A 6,212-nucleotide genomic window follows, 5' to 3' on the forward strand; every position below is an offset into this window, starting at 1 on the left:
TGATCACGATGTAAACAGGAAGATCCGTTGATCGGCTTTTCCTCACTCGCATCTGACAGTGCTCTCTCTCTCTGCTCTCCTGATGGGGGGGTCTGTACTGATTGTTTATCAGCGCAGCCCCCCCTCAGATGCCCACCCAGGACCACCAGGATGCCGCCAGGACCACCAGGAATCGCCACCACACTGGACCACCAGGTATGCCACCCTAGACCACCAGGGAAATGCCAATCAGTGCCCAGGCAGCTGCCAATCAGTGCCCATCCCCAATGCCTGCCAGTGCCATCAGTGATGCCTACCAATGCCATCTATCAGTGCCCATCAGTGCCACGTATCAGTGCCCAGCAGTGCCCATCAGTGCCGCCTATCAGTGCCCAGCAGTGCCGCCTATCAGTGCCACCCATAAGTACCCATCAGTGCAGCCTTTCAGTGCCCATCAGTGCCCACCAGTGTCACCCATGAGTGCCCATCAGTGCCGCCTATCGATGCCCATCACTGCTGCATATCAGTGCTACCCATCAGTGCCCATTCCCAGTGCCCGTCAGTGCCACCTCATTGGTGCTACCTCATTGGTGCCCCCCTTATCAGTGCCCATCAATGCCGCCTTATCAGTGCCCATCAGTGAAGGCGAAAACTTACTTATTTACAAAATTTTGTAACAGAAACAAAAGAAAAACTTTTTTTCCCCAAAATTTTAGGTCTTTTTTTATTTGTTTATCAAAAAATAAAAAACCCAGAGGTGATCAAATACCACCAAAAGAGAGCTCTATTTGTGGGAACAAAATGATAAAAATTCTGTTTGGGTACAGTCGCATGTTTGCGCAATTGTCATTCAAACAGCGACAGCGCTAAAAGCTGAAAATTGGCTTGGGCAGGAAGGGGGTGTAAGTGCCCGTATTGAAGTAGTTAAAGTTGGTTTCTTGTTTTTTCGTGCATATAGAGGACTTATATGTAAACCGAATGATGTGGTTCCACTGACCAGAGGTGAAAGACCGGTTTAGATCTTCCTCCCATTTAACTAGACAAGATGGTTGATGATTTTCTGGGGGTGCTATAATCAGCTTATAAGTAGTAGAAAGATGTGGTAGTGTGCCTTCTTCAGTACTCCTCAAAAGTGGTAAGATGTTGACAGAAGTTATTCGGGGATGGCAGAGAACGTAGGAAATCATGTAATTGGAGAGCTCGCCAGAAGTCTAGGCGAAAGGAACCTGGCAGATTTGTAAGAGAAGATAGCATTGCCAGCTATTCGATATTAAAAAATGAGAGGCCTGGTATCGACTAGAATCAAACAGAGCACGAAAGACTTTATCTTGAACTCCCGGCATAAAACATGGATTTTCCAATAGAGGGAATAACGGAGAGCTTAAGGAGGAAAGGGAGGCTTGAGTAAATAATTGTGAACAGATTCACGATGCGGGGCCTATGAGAGGATGATTTTTCAAAGAACTCGGTAACGATTTGTAACACCGAAGGGCCCTACAAAGAGGTATTTCGATTTGGGCTTGTTCTAATTGAGACCACAGCTTGGTGTCATTGTGACGACACCAGTCAATGAGCCTGCTAAGGTGAGTTGCTTGGTAGTACTACTTACGTATATCTGGAACTGCCAACCCCCCATGTTGTTTGGGGAGCGAAAGTTGTTGTCTTTGAAGGCGAGGTCGTTTATGGGCCCATATGAAATCCAAAAACAATGTGTGGGCCTGATTAAAGTAGCTAAGGGGAATGAAGATTGGTAGGGCCTAAAATAGAGGAGAAATTTGGGGAGGATACTCATTTTAATTATATTACAGCGGCCAAACCAAGAGTGGAGGCCGGTATGCCCTTTGTCTATTAAAAGGCGGATTTTTTTTTAAAGTGGAGTTAAAAAATGTTTGAAAAATTTGGGGGATCACTGTACTTAAGTATTTTAGAGCAGAGACTGTCTTTTTGAGTTTAAGGCCTCATGCACAATGGACGTTTTGTGCAGCTGTTTTTGGCTTCAGACGTTTTTTTTACAGTCAATTAACTCCCCATCATGTTATCCTATGTGTCCATGCACACATAGGCTGTTATCAGCAGTTTTTTGGCTGGGGTGTTTTTTGGCTTTAAAAAAAACAAACAAAACTAGTGGGTTCTAAGAGGATTTTTTCAGCTTTTTTCATCTGTAAAAACTCTCTAACGTTAATGAAACGCTGATAAACGCCGATAAACGCTCAAAAACGCTGCTCACCTTGACGTTTTTGATCCATTGAAGAAAATAAAAACTTTTTCAAAAAAGAAAAAGCTAAAAAACGCTAATGTGGAAAAACGCTAAAAAACGGTATTGCAAAAACATTAAAAAACGTTGAAAAACTCACTGTAAAGCTACTGGCTTTTTTATAATGTTAACGTCCAGTGTGCATGAGGCCTAAAGCTCATTTGCAAATTTCGGAGAACGGGTAGCGGTATACCTATTCCCATCACTTTGGATTTGGTGAAGTTAATTTTTAGATTGGATAATGCTCCATGTGTCTCGAATTCGTGAAGAAGGTTCGGGAGTGAGATGGAGGGGTTCGTAGGGGAGAATAACATATCGTTGGCATAAGCTGACACTTTCTGTTGAGACCCCCTCCCAATGTTAATGCCTGTGATGTCTGGGTGTAGATGTATTTTACATAAAAAGGGTTCCAGTGATAAAGCAAAGAGGAGGGGTGATAGGGGGCATCCCTGCATCGACCCGTTGGTGATTGAGAAATGTTTTGAGGGAACGCCATTGGTTTTGACCTGCGTGGTAAGGTTAGTGTAGATTCTAGAAATCCGATTGAGCATGGTGTTTCCAAATCCTACTTACCATAAGACTGCGAACATAAAATACCAATTCACTCGGTCGAAAGCTTTTTCCGCATCAGTACCTAGAAATAGGCATGGGGTACTAGCTGCATTGGCCACATGTAACCCACCTGATCTAAGTGTATTAAAAGAGAAGTATGGGTTTCCTTTTTTTTTTGCTTACATCTATTCTATGTGAGCTGCTGATATCTAAAAATCTTTCCAGCCCTCTCAGAAGTGCCCCAATTCTGTTAAAATCAAGCTAAATACCTGTGGGAGGGGCTACAGACTTTCATACAGTGTAATACCGACAATGGTCTGGCTCTGGAGTCTGGATCCACCCACTTTCCTGTCATCTTGCTTGACTGATGTCAGCTCCCTGCTCGCTCCCGAGACTTCACAGAGTGTAGCTGCCCCCCCTCCCTTCTCTCTCCCCTCCCTCCTCCCTCCCTTCTCCCCTGCAGCATGTTTCAATGGTCAGAAGAGTCGGTAGAGATAAGAGCACTTCATTCATTGATTGTAAGGTAGGAGAAGTCACTGATAGTGCTGTGTATGTAAATATCCTCTACATATTACTATCTACCAGAGTGAAAATATATTTGTAAAGCAGAATACACATATGAATGTGACAGCACATGTGCATTCCATGCATTGCTGGTATAGTAAAATGAAATAAAATCAGAGCTAACATTGTGAATGGATCCTTTTATTGACTATCTGAATTTTTATATGAGACAATGAAACCTTCCATTCACATCTACTTGTATTTTCATACTGAAGCCCAGAGCTCCTCAGACATGGACAGAGCTTTGCTCCCCCATAAATGGTGTATTACCTAGTACCCCTATAGCAATAATGTTACCTTCATTGTAAATAGAGCATAATGCCCTGTACACACGATAGGATTTTCCGACTGAAAATATTTGATAGGAGCTTGTTGTCAGAAATTCCGACTGTGTGTAGGCTCCATCGGACATTTTCCATCGGGAATTTCCGTCACACAAAATTTGAGAGCCGGTTCTCAAATTTTCCGACAACAAAATCCGTTGTCGGAAATTTCCGATTATGTGTACACAATTCCAACGCACAAAGTTCCACGCGCATGCTCGGAATCAAGCAGAAGAGCAGCACTGGCTATTGAATTTCATTTTTCTCGGCTCGTCGTACGTGTTGTACGTCACCGTGTTCTTGACGGTCGGAAAAACTTTGTTTTTTTTCTTTTTTTTTTTTTTTTCCTTTCCCTTTCTTTCCCTTTTCCCTTCCTTTTTTTCCCTTTTTTTCCCCCCTTTTTTTTTTTTTTTTTACAAGTCTATTATTAACCTTTATTTTTGCTATTAAATTTGTGAAATGTGTTTTCTATATTTTATAAGTGCAATTTTACTTCTGTGGCAATATTTCCTTTTCAGTTTTCAATTTGACAATCCTTTATAATAATAATTCATTACTTAAATGTGCCTGTTCCTTCAGACTATTCGCCATCAGTTTCCCTCTCCAGTGCATAACAAAAGGTACAAAGAATTTGTGGGTAGGTAGGACTCCCTCTCAGGAGTAAAACATTGTTTAATGCAAACACTCACTCACACATATAAAGAAATAAATATACTTTTTTTTTTTAATTACACAATATAAATCAGATGAGCTACTGCTTCCTGGTGCCACCATTCCTTAAGCCATGACCTCTATACAAGAAGGATCTGGGGATTTCCCATGTTTCTATCTCCTCTGTATCAGTTTGTGCTTGTTTTCTTTTAGAAGAAGACTTGCGCGTTCCTTTCTTTTTTGGAGGCTTGTCTTGCTCTTGGATTTTGGTTGTATTTTGCAGATAATATGCAGGTTCTGTGAACTTGGGTTTAGCACCTCTTCCAACCCAGTACTCTTCAACAGCTGCCCTAGAGGTTTTCTTTTGGGATTTTCCTCCTCTTTCTCATATGCAAAGCTTCCTGGAGGCATGTTTCGATGCTGAGCTGAATCGCAGGCATTTTTGTGAAAGTCTTTCTGGCATTGCCGTCACTGGAGACATTGTCGTTTCAGCAATCTCCGGGATGCGTTCATTCTCTGTGCTGATGCCAGATGAATGGGAAACTGCATTTCCTTCATTGCAGTCTTCCCTTTCTGTACCTGGGTGATTTTTGGGTACATATTCAGGCTGCCTTGGATCTGTCTGGGTTTCTTTTGTTTCAGTTCTTCTCCCTGGACTGGCGTAGTGCCTAAATCGTGTGGCATGGTAAAACATAGGGGATGGTGGATGAGGATTAAAATATGGTCTCCGGTTCATTCTCAAGTTCATATGCTGTTGAGGGACATAAAATCCAGGATACTCATGTAGTAGGCCCGAATAGTAGGGCATATATGGATTACCCCCCCCCCCCCCCCCGGTAACCTGGTCCAGAGATGCAGTATGGATTGTAAATTTGGGCAAGGCACCAAGGGTTTGAGAAAGGTAGTTGTGCTGTTGGTTGTGCATAAAAGAAGGGCCTCTGCTGTGATGTGGAATACTGCCCAATTTCAGGAGGTGGTGCTGAACTGTTCATGTTTGAAACTGATTACATCCCAAAGCACAACTAACTTTCCGCTCTTCCGACCAACATTGTGTGACTGTGTGTATGCAAGGCAAGTTTGAGTCAACATCTGTTAGAAAAAAAAACATGGATTTTGTTGTCGGAAAATCCTATCGTGTGTACAGGTCATTACAGGATCACATGCCGTACAGTGCCATCACATGCCGTACAGAGCCATCACATGCCGTACAGAGCCATCACATGCCGTGCAGAATCATCACATGCCGTACAGTGTCATTACATGTTGTACAGTGCCATCGCATGCCGTACGGTGCCATTACATGCCGTACAGTGCCATCACATGCCGTACAGAATCATCACATGCCGTACAGTGCCATCACATGCAGTACAGAGTCATTACATGCCGTACAGTGCTATCACATGCCGTACAGAGCCATCACATGCTGTACAGTGCCATCACATGCAGTACAGTGCCATCACATGCCATACAATGCAATCACATGCCATACAGAGTCATCACATGCCATACAGAGACATTACATGCCGTACAGTGCCATCACATGCCGAACAGAGTCATCACATGCTGTACAGTGTCATTACATGTTGTATAGGAGTACAGTGACAGAGGGATGATTTGTATGTACAATAAAGGAGACTCTGGGGACATATCGGGGTCACTTTAGATATGGGGGAGTTGTCAGTCTTCCCTCCTATGTACTGTACACAGGTATGCTCTCTACACATAGCACTGTGTACATTTCAGAGAACAGACACAGGGCGCAGGTCACTATGCTCCTCGTCATGTCTCCTCTTCTGATATAACACAGTGCTATGTGTAGACAGATTACGATTACCTGTGTTCATTTCTTGACATGAGAAGTGAATCTCCCCCCTCCCCCCATCGGCTGG

General features: G+C 43.2%; 1 pseudogene; it reads right to left on the reverse strand.

The window, feature by feature from the left end:
- Positions 1–3,857: 3,857 nt before the first annotated feature.
- On the reverse strand, positions 3,858–5,315 carry LOC141102446 (uncharacterized; annotated as a pseudogene).
- Between the last annotated feature and the right edge of the window lie 897 nt (positions 5,316–6,212).

The sequence above is a fragment of the Aquarana catesbeiana genome, linkage group LG07 (assembly GCF_042186555.1).
Source record: "Aquarana catesbeiana isolate 2022-GZ linkage group LG07, ASM4218655v1, whole genome shotgun sequence".
NCBI lineage: Eukaryota > Metazoa > Chordata > Amphibia > Anura > Ranidae > Aquarana > Aquarana catesbeiana.